Source organism: Megalops cyprinoides, chromosome 20 (genome assembly GCF_013368585.1).
Source record: "Megalops cyprinoides isolate fMegCyp1 chromosome 20, fMegCyp1.pri, whole genome shotgun sequence".
In the NCBI taxonomy this organism is placed as follows: Eukaryota; Metazoa; Chordata; class Actinopteri; order Elopiformes; family Megalopidae; genus Megalops; species Megalops cyprinoides.
In genome coordinates, this window is record NC_050602.1 from 28,246,995 (window position 1) to 28,260,226 (window position 13,232).

Below are 13,232 nucleotides of genomic sequence, written 5' to 3' on the forward strand. Positions count from 1 at the left end.
TCATCCTATGTAACAGAATCCCACCTGTGCTAAACATTTTAATCAATACAAAACCCCGAGAAAGCCAAGATCTGTGTGTCTGTCAGCTCCAGCTTCTTAGAAGGACCTCAATATAGTAGCCCCAAAGACAACAGCCAGGGAGTCCACCACAAATTTACCAACCCAATGGCCCCTCCCACTACAGCTGCCCCACAGCCAATCCAACTACAGCTGCCCCACAGCCAATCCCACTACAGCTGCCCCCACAGCCCCTCCCACTACAGCTGCCCCACAGCCAATCCCACTACAGCTGCCCCACAGCCAATCCCACTACAGCTGCCCCACAGCCCCTCCCACTACAGCTGCCCCACAGCCAATCCCACTACAGCTGCCCCTCCAAGCTGCGACATTTGCATAGATGAGGTGCTGTTTTAGAATTGAAAGAACATTACATTTACATTTATTCATTTATTCATTTAGCAGACGCTTTTATCCAAAGCGACTTACATAGGTTACAGTTCTTTACAATGTTATCCATTTATACAGCTGGATATTTACTGAGGCAACTGTGCGTTAAGTACCTTGCCCAAGGGTACAGCAGCAGTGTCCCAGCGGGGATCGAACCGGCAACCTTTCAGTTACGAGTCCTGCTCCTTAACCACTATGCTACACTGCCGCCCAACATTAATTAGTATGATTATGATAACAATAACAATAAAAAATAAACTTTATTACAAAGGTGATTTTCTCATATGATATTCAAAATGCTTTCTAAATAAGAGAATAGTTATATAGCAGTTAAATAGTCATTAAAGAACACCACAAAATAATATAGGCAGTTTAAAAGCAATAAAAATACAGGAATAACTGCAAATACCATTCAGAAAGATAATTAAAAGGAAGAGTAAAGAGATGGTAAGTTGGGTAAGTCGGCTGTTTACTGAGGCAGTTTGACTGTATTCTATGTGTCTGAGCAGAAGTGTCTTGAGGGGCACACTGCCCTGGAATGACTGTCTTATAGAAGGCTCAAGCATTAATAACCCCGGCGAAACACTTCAAACGGTTTGGCAGAACAGAGCATCATCAGAGCCCGTGTCTGTGTGCCTCCCCCCACTCCCTGCTCGCACGTCAGTGGCGGGTAAACACGCTCTGAGGAAGTGATGCGTGATGTCAGGTCAGCCTGTTTGATCTGCATTATTATCTTTACTGCCCTGGTTGCGGAGTGCATGCTCAGGACGACTCTCACGGACAGCTGTGCTCCTGCTCCACTCCTCTGACAGCTGTCTGATCACTGCAGAAGACCGCAGTAAAGCCGGCCTCTTACTAAGGTATTATCTCTTCCCGTTTGCTTGTAAAAAGCCTGGTAACAGGAGCTTGACCAACCTGCAGTGAACCTGCAGCGTGTGTGTGAGTACTGTGTGAGTGTGTGAGTGTGTGAGTACCCCCCCCCCCCCCCAGCTAATTTCCAAATACGTTTTAGCAGTTAAAATCTGTGTTTGTGATTAACCACATTCAGCATGTGCTTCTCATGCTTCCAATATGCAGGTGTTCTAAGAGGCATATATTACCATATTTATTACCATAAGCATACAGGAAGGTATACATACATGTGCATATACAGGGCTTCAGGTTAGCACATGTACAGATCCTTTCTTCTTTTGGTAGCCATGTTTCCTGCTGTGCGTCCTTCTCCGCAGTGAGGCTGTGCTTTCCAGTCTGTGCTTGGTCACTGGCTCTGCATTGCATCTCTGCCAGTGAGTCATTTTGTCTAAGGGTCTTTTGTCTGTTAGCAGTTAAGCTAGTAATTTAGTCTCTCTGTCCAAATGTTTTTGGTTTGTTTCATAATTTGGTTGATTCTGATTTGTCATTTAGAAGCAGATCTGGATTGAGTTTTGGTATACAATAGTAGGCGTTCCTAGGTTAGTGAGCTCTGAAACCAGCTGAATGGGAGCACTCATTTCAGGGTTCAGCCCTGGGATTGTAGTGCTTTAAACTGCAGCATATCCTGAAGACTTGGTTTTAGATCTTCTCCTAGAGCTCTCTCGCTCTCTCCCTCCCTCTCTCGCTCTCTCTCTCTCTCTCCCTCTCTCTCTCTCTCTCTCTCTCTCTCTCTCTCTCTCTCTCTCTCTCTCTCCCTCTCTCTCTCTCTCTCTCTCTCTCTCTCTCCATGGCTGCAAGGTCTGCACTATTCCCCACATGTTCAGCAGGGATTCTTCCACAGACAAAAAGCAATGCCTGGGGAAAATTAAGCTAAATAAAGATGAATATTCCCTGAGTTACTCATTTTTGAAAAATTCCCTGTGTGTTTTGTGGAGCACTCAGCGTGGAGACACTGTCTGGGCACTTCAAAGAGAAGGCGGTCATTAAGCTCAGTCAGGCTGTGATGGGCCGTCTGAGCACTGCCTCTCTCCGGGGGGAGGGGGTTGACAGCTCTGCGTTTCCTCTCTGAGGGCACCCAGGTGGGCACACCTGTGCGGTGATCACTGTGGAAACCAGACAGGCAGGTGTGGCAAGGTCAGAGAGAGACAGAGCCAGGGCATTCCCACCAGGAAGAGGCACCGCATGCATCTGCTCAGGCCCCGCCCACTGTTGCAGCGCCCCCTGCTGGTGCTGCCGTGCAGGGAGGTGGGACTAACTGCCAAGATGAGCATCTGATTGGTGGATGTTTGTGTTGGTGAGCAGATGGAGAGCCAGACTGATGCAGACAGAGAGGCTGAGCCCACAGGAGGAGGGGATCAGTGAATGGTAACATTGCTGGCTGGGAAGTGATCTGAGTTTTATGTGACATCAGCAGCCCAGCTGATGGCTTAGTCAATGAAAGGGGCTTTTATTCAGCACTGATCCCTGCATTGCCGCCACCTTCAGCACAGACAGCAGGACAGCACTGACCTCACTGTCCTTGGTGGGTCAGTGCTGTGAGACCTGCACTGTGGGCTGTATCTGTACAGACAGCAGCCGCCTGGACTCCGCCAGGTTTACTGCCGTACAGAGCTTAGCGTAGTCCAATCCAGATGGGCTCTGAATGACGGTAAAGTCAAAGCCTCAACAGCAGAAATCCTTGAGCTCACAGAGAATCCTTTCTCCAAACACAACACTCTACCACACTGCATAATAGGGCATTAGAATAAACACTATTACAGTAAATATTTGCACACAGAGTGGCACCAAAATGATGTTCATCTTCCTCCACAGATAATTAGATTTTTTTGTTGCTGAAAGACAGTAGAATGTTCTGGAACTTGAAGATGAATTTAGTTTCTTTTCAACGAATCTCCCTGCGATCCAAAAGCGTTTTTCCCTTTAAAGGAAGACAGATTCCTGCGGCATCCCAGGTGGCCCTGGGGGAGGGGGTTTGAGTCTCACAGTAAATCTGCACTGTGCTGTGACTGGAGGGGGGGGTGAGGAGGAGGTCACAAGACCATCTGAGGGCAAAGCGCTCATTAAACCTGCACAGGAGATCAGCGGGCTCCCTCAGCACACCCCACCTGCATGTGACTGTCCACCGGCGAATTCCCATCACGAGGACAATGGGATCTGATGCAGGCGAGCACAGATCCGTGTTTTCTCCTGTAACTCGGCCTGTGTGAGCCTCAGACGCAGACAGGCCGAGCTGTGAGTCTCCCTCCCGGAGCAGCAGATAAAAGACCCTGCATTCCAGAGAGCGCCAGGGGAGGAATCGCATGCCTTCACATCACAGCCTTCAGAATGCAGAGGCTGCACTGGTGGCGTCCCGGGTCCCAACGCTGCGGTCTTCCCCGCAGATACAGTGCGCGCAGTATTACACACAGTGTCACACACAGGCCTCAGGGGGGCGCTCCTGCATGCTGCTTTCCCCCAGAGGCCTTGGGGCTGCAGTCTCTTCTCTCCCCACCTTGGAGCGCTCTGAGGGCAGCCAGCAGAATCTGGAGGGATGATGTCATCGTGAATGGAGACCTCATCTATCCCTCTCTGAAGAGAATTTTCCCTCCCTGCGGAGGACAGAGGAGGGGAGTTACACGGCCCGCGGGTCTGAGGGGTGGCGGGGAGCTTGTTGACTTTTCACTGATTAATGAAACAATGAAGACTTTTTCTCAACTCCAAACAGCTCCCTGTGCTCCTCTGCCAGCGCGGAGCATGAGAACATCTCTCCTTCCCTGCAGAGAGTTCCCTCAAGTGAATGTTCATTTCACGTCGTGATAAAGCAGCTGTCTCTGTGATTCATCAGCTAATTCAGCTCTGTTTTCTTTCCGCGATTTATGAGCTGGACGTAATCATGGACATACTGTAGGTTCATATAGTCATGAAGTCTAGATAAAAGAGAGTGAGGGGGAGTCAAGAGATGAAGAGGGAGGGAGAGAGAGAAGGAAAGGAGGATGTACAAAGAGATAGTGTGACATGGGGAGGGAGAGTAGAGTGAGAGAGCTGTCGGCCTCACAGGCCTACAGCCCCCCCCGCCAGCCCATCTCCCCCCATCCTCTCTAACCCCTCACTGCTCCTGCTGGCTTCACATTTCATCCTGAAATACAGAAACATAAATCTCCCTGACCCACCGCAGCAGCACACAGCTTCTGCCACTCTCCATAATCTCCCTGACCCACCACAGCAGCACACAGCTTCTGCCACTCTCCATATTCAAAGAAGTCGATCTGTGTCAGTGTTATGAAACATGTATGAAACATGTCTCTGACTGGCCAGAGCTGTGGGGTGCACAGGGACACTTATCAGGACAATCAAAGGTCAAAGGTCAAGGCAGTTCAGGCTCATCATCACATCACATATATCTCTGACATTTATATATACAGAGAGAGAGAGAGGGAGAGAAACAGAGAAATTGTCTTGATTGGTCTGTTTCCACTAACTTAATGAATTAGCGAGCTACATACCATCACTTTTACTGTGTTCATGAAAATATCATGAAATAATATATAATAATAAAAGAATGGAATTCACACAGAGAAGAGTAAGACATCAGTATAACAAAATATTGACAGGTACCTGATATGTGTAAGAAAATATATGTCACACCCCCCAGACTGCTCGTGATTTACATGATAGATCAGCATTACCCAGGGGACCGATGGTGCTGCTACGCTTCTTTTTGGGTTACCGCCCCAGTATAATAAGCAGCTCGTAATGTATTATACCTGTAATGTGTGGTTCATGGCAGACCTGTTACAGAGGTGCATTACAGGCCTGGTGTGAAAGAGTGTTACAGGCTGGGTATATGAGCGCATTCAGACATGCTGATCGGCCGATTGAGGAAAAGCCTTACCCACGTTACTCTGCGCAGCTCACAGATGCCACAGAGCTCTGACATCATGCGCTCCACCTCCTATTCGCTTTGCCGACTCATAATCCTGCCACCTGACTGTGCAGTTACTCACTGGTAGGCATGTATGCGCAGTTAAAAGGCCGCTTTTGTGTGGGGCTCAGGGGAGGGTCATGTACTCTGGGCAGGGGAGAGACGCCTGTCTGGGAGCTAATCCTGCCACAAAGGTGGTATTAGCATTAGCGTAGCATCACTGTCAGGCATTTACATAACAACTGTGGCGGGCTGAGGCCCAGGACATGCAGTACAGTGTGTTAAATCACAGACGTTGTCGAGCTGTTGGGCTACAGATAATACCACAGACACAACTCTTATCTACCTGCAGAAGCTGCTAGCACGGAGAGCTGCTCTCATTCCTCAGTGTGGATTCAGAGCATCAGGCAATTAGCAAAGGGCCTCTATTTATCCTGCTTCTCATCCCCATGCAGGAAAGCACTGTTTTAATTTACATTCCCTTCAAACATGATTAGCTGAAACATGCCTTGGACAGTCGCTAATTATGTTGCCCAGCATAATCTGGGTTGCGTATTTGTTTCTGTTTCATGTCTCTGTGTGATTAGCTGCTGTGTCAGTTTCTCCTGTTGAGTGAGTGGGACTGTCAGCTGTGCTGGCCTCTCCGATTGGCACATTCACAGCTAACGAGCTCCTGGGGCTCTTTAAACCTTGTCCTGGTTTCCTCTGGCATCTTTGATTGGTGGGCTGGTGGGTGAGGCTGCATAGGCATTCAATAAAAATGTCAGATCAAAGGATAACAGTTTCCTGTCTTTCTCTCACATTTTTAAAATGGCAACAGTGAAGGAAAATAGGTACAAACTAAATCTGATCACAGTTTTTCCTGACGATCTGTAAGAAATATGTGCGGGGGAAACTACAGATGCTTAGAACTCTGGTTTTGACGTAAAAAAGAAAAATGTCTCTGACTCCTAACAGTCCATTACACGCACCTCTGTGACTCCTCTCCTCTCCTGTCATTCTGTAGCAGCCTGATACATGTAGTTTCTGTGATTCCTCTCCTGTGTGTGACTCACTGTTACACACAATCTCTGTGACTTTTTCCCTCCGCTGTTTGTAGTTCTATACCATTCTCTTACTCACAGCCTCTGTGACTCCTCTCTTTCCCTCATCTTACTCCATACCAGCCTGCCTGTCCTTTCTGTGACTCTGTTAAACACAGGCTCTTTGACTCCTCTTCTTTCCTGTTTGTAACTCCCGTTCCAGTTTCTCCCATAATGCATCTGTCACCTGGGAGGTTCTTCCAAAGCCCAAGGAACGATGCCACCCCTGCGATGAGGTCACTCCTGTCATCGCCAGGGTCACACAAAGATGGCTGACATCACTCACAGCTCTCATTTAAGATCAATCTGCAGAGCAAACAGAACCTCATCCTCCAGATCTGATATACCATTCGGGGAGATGTTCAGATAAATATGTGCAACTTAAATTCATGTAGCTACAATTTACCCCTGAGCTGTTCATAAAGTAAGTGAATACTGCCCTCTAGAGTCATACCAAGGTGCCCTCAAGAGGAACCTTGGTATAAGTCTACAAAAGCAACTGAAAAGTAAATGTAACATTTATATCACACTGAACATCATGAATAATTTAATGGTAACGTTAATTCTAAATTATTAGAAATATAGAGTCAAATAAATACGAAAATGTGGCCAATTTCTATAAAAAATGAAAGGACAACTCCACTAATCCCAGAGAGGAGAATGCGTAATAATTGTGTTTATTAGGAAATGATGCTTCATGTGCTGAGTGATAGGCATTTACATCCAAACAAAAGAGAGGCCTGTATCCCACCTGACCTCTCCATCACACCCTGCTTTTTCCAGCAGACGCAGTGATGGTGTTCTGGCCGTCTGTGAATGGCTTGTATGACTCGATTTGTTTCATTTCTCCTGCACTCCTGTGGGCACTGCTTAGCTGCCTGTCAATAAATACCATCAAGACTTTCAGGGTGACTCACGTAAGTGAAACATACAGCAGATGTGGGTTTTCTCAAGCTGTTAGGCCTTAGCATCCGATTGGGCACGGCTTGTTCTGGAGGGAAAAAAAGCTGCAAGACGGCGAAACCAAACGCCTGTGCCCATATTTGGAAGGCAAGGCCAGCTCCTCGTGACAGACTGAACCCCACTTGGCCTGACTCAGCTGCGAACAGGAGAAGACTTTTGGCAGGGTTAACTTTGGCTTCCCGGACAGGGTGGCAGAGAAAATGAATTTTCCACTGGATTACCATTTGCTATGACAATATTACGAGCTGGGTAATGGCAAACAGAGCTGACTGACTCCCTCTCCTTCAGGTCCCTTGTAAGGCAGAGCAGTCCTCTGGCCCCATTCCTCCAATCAATCAGAAGCAACCTGGATACGTGGAGATATCAGCCTCCAGATGCATAAGAAAAGTTTGTTCAGGTGGTATATGGACAACATTACACTGGCCAGTATGCAGTCAACAGCGATGCTTCTGCTGTTCAGTCAGAGGAAGTCAGACTCCTGTGGATGGCTTTCCACACAGTCTGGGGCGGAGCCAGGAGCTGGGAGGAGCCGTCTGACATATTAACCAAATTTGGATGGCTGGAGTATGCGGTCAGGGACAGAAACATGAAAGCCACTAATCCTGAAAGCAGTGGGTCTCCCTGTCCTCCTCTTTGTGGGCCTGGAGTTTCTCACAGACTTTAACCACCACTAAAACCATCTAAAGGGCAGCTTTTTGCTTTGTCTGGGGGAGTAACCATGGAATGCTTTAAAAGCCAATCATGTGGAAGCAGGAGAGGGTCTGTGTGGCCGTGTAGCTGGAACCCCCTGCAGTGAATACAGTTTTAAAAGACTTTGCCTTCAGGGCAGTATGAAGGCAAGGCTCCCCTCATGGTCATATGAAGACATCATGTTTCATCCCAACAACCAACCACTCATATAGTGCCTGAGGGTTAATGTAAAATGCAGTATTATGGGAACAGGACGATTACAAGTCTTTAACCAACATAATGAAATATAATTCCTGGATAACAGTTGACGGGTAACTCCCTACCTAGGTTTTTGTGTATATGGTACTTGACCCATGTTGTCCAGTGTCCATATGATTGCATTGTCAGTGAGCATTTGACAGACTGATTTTGGGAGTGTCCTCTCACCAGGCTGGTCCAGACCTATGGTGCTCTGATACGGGAGGCACCACCAGCCAGCTGCATCAAAGGAGCATCATGAACACCATTACACAGCGTACATGACACACCTCCGGAGACAGTGGTCTCTGCTGGCCTGGAGGAATAACAAGGATCCACCAAAGGGAAAGTAGAGAGTTAGCCAATAGAAGAGAATTTATGTGTAACTACCTCCACTCACTGGTTTCCTGGCTGTGTTCATTGATAGCCCTTCAGCTTGTCCGTCCAGCCAAAGTCTACGGCTGAATTTAACTTTGTGGCACAGATACAAAGGAGGAATGAAGAAAAACCGAAAGCACTGAAGTGTTCTGGAAATACTTTGTTTTCTCTTCTACACAACATATGGAAAAATCTGTCACAAACTATTGTGTTCATTTTTACTGATTGTGTAATGTGTGAGTGAGTGCATGAGTGAGTGCGTGAGTGAGTGAGTGAATGAGTGAGTGAGTGAGTGAGTGAATGAGTGAGTGAGTGAATGAGTGAGTGAGTGCGTGAGTGAGTGAGTGAGTGAGTGAGTGAATGAGTGAGTGAATGAGTGAGTGAGTGAGTGAGTGAGTGAGTGAATGCGTGAGTGAGTGAGTGAGTGAGTGAATGAGTGAGTGAGTGAGTGAGTGAGTGAGTGAGTGAGTGAGTGCGTGAGTGAGTGAATGAGTGAGTGAGTGAGTGAGTGAGTGAGTAAGTGTGTGAGTGAGTGAGTGAGTAAGTGAGTGAGTGCGTGAGTGAGTGCGTGAGTGAGTGAGTGAGTGAGTGAGTGCGTGAGTGAGTGAGTGAGTGAGTGAGTGAGTGAGTGAGTGAGTGCGTGAGTGAGTGAGTGCATGAGTGAGTGAGTGAGTGAGTGAGTGAATGAGTGAGTGGGCTTGTGTCAGCTGGCAGTGAGGGCAGCAGTGTGTTTCACCTCCCAGGCCGATAGAGCCCACCTTCCTGCCTGTCATCAGCTCCCTGTCATAGAGCTGAGTGCAGGGGGAATCACAGCCGCAGTGGCCCAGACTGACTGCTGTCTGTACAGTGGGAGAGACGGGGAGCACAGCGGGGGGGACACTCAGTTTGACTGACAGGCTAACACGCCTCTCTCTTCTCTCCTCTGCAGAGGCGTGAGGAGATTCCTGTTGCCCCCGGACACAGTCCCGCCACTCCACCTGCTTTGTCCTAATGATAGCTACCTGAGGATATCACATTACAATGTGTTGCTCTAATACACTGTATTATAACAGTTCTAGCTCACCATGCGACCATACTGTACCTGGGAGCTTCTAGGGTGCAGTAATATTGCCCCCTTGTGGTGGAAACTTAACCCTTACCAAAGTTGCCGCACACCTTTTCAAAAACATTTAATATGTTGTCACTTCAGAGCAGATCTGTGAGTCAAATCATTTACATTTACTTTTTATCATTTAGCATAGGCCTTTATCCGGAGTGATCAAACCATCAGTAGAGCACTGAAATATGTGGATGTTGCTCCACCTGTGAGTTTACACCCCCCAGCAGTGTTTCAGAGCAGAACGCTAATGCTTCAGCCAGCATGGGCACAGCAGACCAACCAGGGAACACAAGGAAGGCCTTTACTTTAATCAGAGTCATTGCTCTGCCTGGCCTCCATTTTCCTTCCTGCATCTGAGAGATGGTAAAATGGCAGCGTCTGATGCTCGTGAGAGGGGCACGGCGGCAGATATTTACTGAAGAGTCTGCCTTTCCCAGCTCAGACTTCTGTTCTGAATTTGCTCTCTGACCAGAGTTCTGTTTGGGCTGCTCTTTGGAATGAATCAGCTGTGTTTGTGATTGGGCAGAAATACGAATCCCTGACTCACAATGGCACTGACTTTACTGCGTAATTACCGGATGGGAAGTGTAATCATCCTCTCTCTTGAAAGGCTCCCTCGCAGGACTGAAACTGAGTCTGACATTTCTGTCACAGTATATCCTTCCACAGCCCTCCTTCAGAATGAAATTGGCTTGAGGTTTAATCTCCTTCTTTCCTTCATCTCCACAATCATATTTAAGATGAATCATTTCCATAGGGGAAATTGGTGCGCAGGCCAGCAAAGCACCGTTCCAGAGACTTCAAGTGATTTAAAACAAAAAAAATCATTTTACCGTGATTTTCTTCTTTCATATTGTGGTGAAGTCAGAGGGAGAAGTATGTGTCAGTAAGCAGTAGTATGGAGCCAGGGTAGGAGGACAGAGAGGGGGCAGGAGTATGCAGTAGAGAGGGCAGGAGTATGGAGTAGAGGGGGCAGGAGTATGGAGTAGAAGGGGCAGGAGTATGGAGTAGAAGGGGCAGGAGTATGGAGTAGAGGGGGCAGGAGTATGGAGTAGAAGGGGCAGGAGTATGGAGTAGAGGGGGCAGGAGTATGGAGTAGAAGGGGCAGGAGTATGGAGTAGAAGGGGCAGGAGTATGGACAAAGTGGGAGTTTGGAGTTGAGAGAAATCAGACAGGAGTGGAGGGAAGGAGTTTGGAGAAGAGGGAAGGGTATATGGAGCAGGGGTGCATGGAGGAGGAGGCTATGCTGCTTAGTGTGGTATTTTTATTATCAGACATATTTGGAATAATTTACATGGAATATTCACTCCTACTTCACGCTCTGTGTCATTAGCAGTGAGGAGCGGCCATTGCCCTTACGGATGGTATTTCCTCACATGCAGAACTGCATGTCTGCATGACAGCCAGAGGCTCTCACTGCATGGCCTTTTCTCATTGAGTGAGTGCAGTCTGAGACCCGATCTGCTATGACTCTGCTAAAATAAACACATTTAAACCATATGCTTAAGCGGGTTTCTGCACGATGCTGAAAGGACAGTGGTCTCAGGGGTATTCACATCCTTCTGGCTGAGGTTGGAAACAGAGCCCAACAGAAATTTAGGTCAGATTTTCACAGGCCCCATCCTCCTGGGGAGACAGAAACCCCGGCCTGGATGGCTGAGTGCACGGAAGGCACTCTGTGTACCTGCTCACTGCTCTCTGACAGCTTCCCGTGCTGCTGTGACTGCAGAGTTCATATTGAAATAGAGGCCACAGCATTCTGTGTGTCATATGAGCCTGTATTTTAGCGCAGTGACCTGTTGCCACCACAGCACAGAACTGTAACACTCTCCCATAATTAATGTGGATTCAGATCCTTAATCCATAATACCCATGATGTATGTTTGTCTCATTAGGAACTCTGGAGGCTTTCATATGGAAGTCCAAAACCATCATATTTAAATAAACAAATAATCAATCCATAAATTGTAGATAGATAGATAGATAACCCTTAGATACATAGATATGATGTAAATCTTACAGCTTAGAAAAAAAATGTATGCATTTTATTCATTTATTGTTGAGTCTCAAAATCATTTCTATCAGTCTGCCTCTATTTACTTCCGTGTGAGTTGGTTTCATTTCATTCCGCTGCTCATGATGATCGCTATAGAGACCATTCAGCATGTGGAGGGAGAGGGATGAGGAGAAGGGGAGAAGGAAAAGGAGTAACAGCAGCCACCGAACCCTTCCTGGCTCTTCCTCTGGTACCATTATCTACAGCAATGCCATGAGGAAAACCTCTCAGAACACCACATACTGTAATAAACACTCCAAAATGCTCATGTTTAATAGACTGTAACAGTTATGCCTAATAATTTTGGGGGTGTTTATTGCTAGATGCAGCGTTGAGAGAGATTCTTTCTTAATAACTCCATGGTGCTTGAAATATAAATGTGTTCCAGAAACACATGTTGCCAATTTGCTTGGAATCTGAGGCCACCTCCGCATGGTTTGCATCTCCTGTGGTTTCCTGTTATTTTCCCAATAGTAAATGCTTTTCCGCCATCTGAGCTGGCACACTTTATAATTAATCAAACTTATTTTTTTCTGCTACACCTGCAGCCTTGGGCAGGTGGCCTGCCTTTTTAATCCAGTCGTCTGCAGTTCTACTACAGTCTCTGCTGCCCCCCAGAAAATCAGCACAATGTCCCCCTGTTATTCATTTGCTCAACAGTTTTGTTGCAATATCCAATGATGTCTGCATGTATCTACACAATTTGGATGCACATAAACTCAGCATATACACTTTTCATTTTGAGTAATTACGATACAAAATAAAAAAATATGTGATACAGGGGCTTCTGAGTGGCTTAACCAGTAAAAGGTTGATCGCAAGCCAACAATGACCAGGAGTCCACAGTAATGGAAAAAGTTGACCAGGGGACATGGCAGAGGAAGGTTGCCGTGGAGCTCATTTCATAGCTAAACAGTGTCCCCTGCTGGCCAGTCTGGGTAGTGGTGTAGGACTGCACTGCCTGTTAATCAGCTTGAATGGATACACTTCTGTTCTTTTATGCTGGAAGTCACTCTGGATAAGAGCATCTGCTAAATGAATGAAAATGTAATGAATGAATGTAATGTAAGCATCTAGTCAGGTACTTATGAGTCATTCAGATGACATTAGAAGGACTGTTCCAATCCTCCATTCAATGTTTGCCCCCCAGTGAAGCACTGTGGGACTTGTAGTGTGACAAACATCGCGCTTAGCAGTCCTGTGCAAGTGCAGAGAATGTTATAGTTCAGTAAGGCAAACTGAACATATACAGATGGCATTTCCAAAGTCAGGGAGAAAATGGGTAAAAGGCAAAATAAATAAATAAATAAAATAGAGAACTCTAAGAGAGGAAGGTTACTCCATGTGTATATAATCTTACAGAAATGATTTATGCTGATGTAATCTTTGAACTCTTCCTCATAAATACATAGTTAGAAGAACAAGAAGATATCCTACTACGACCAGCTCCTGCACTCCTGGTGATAG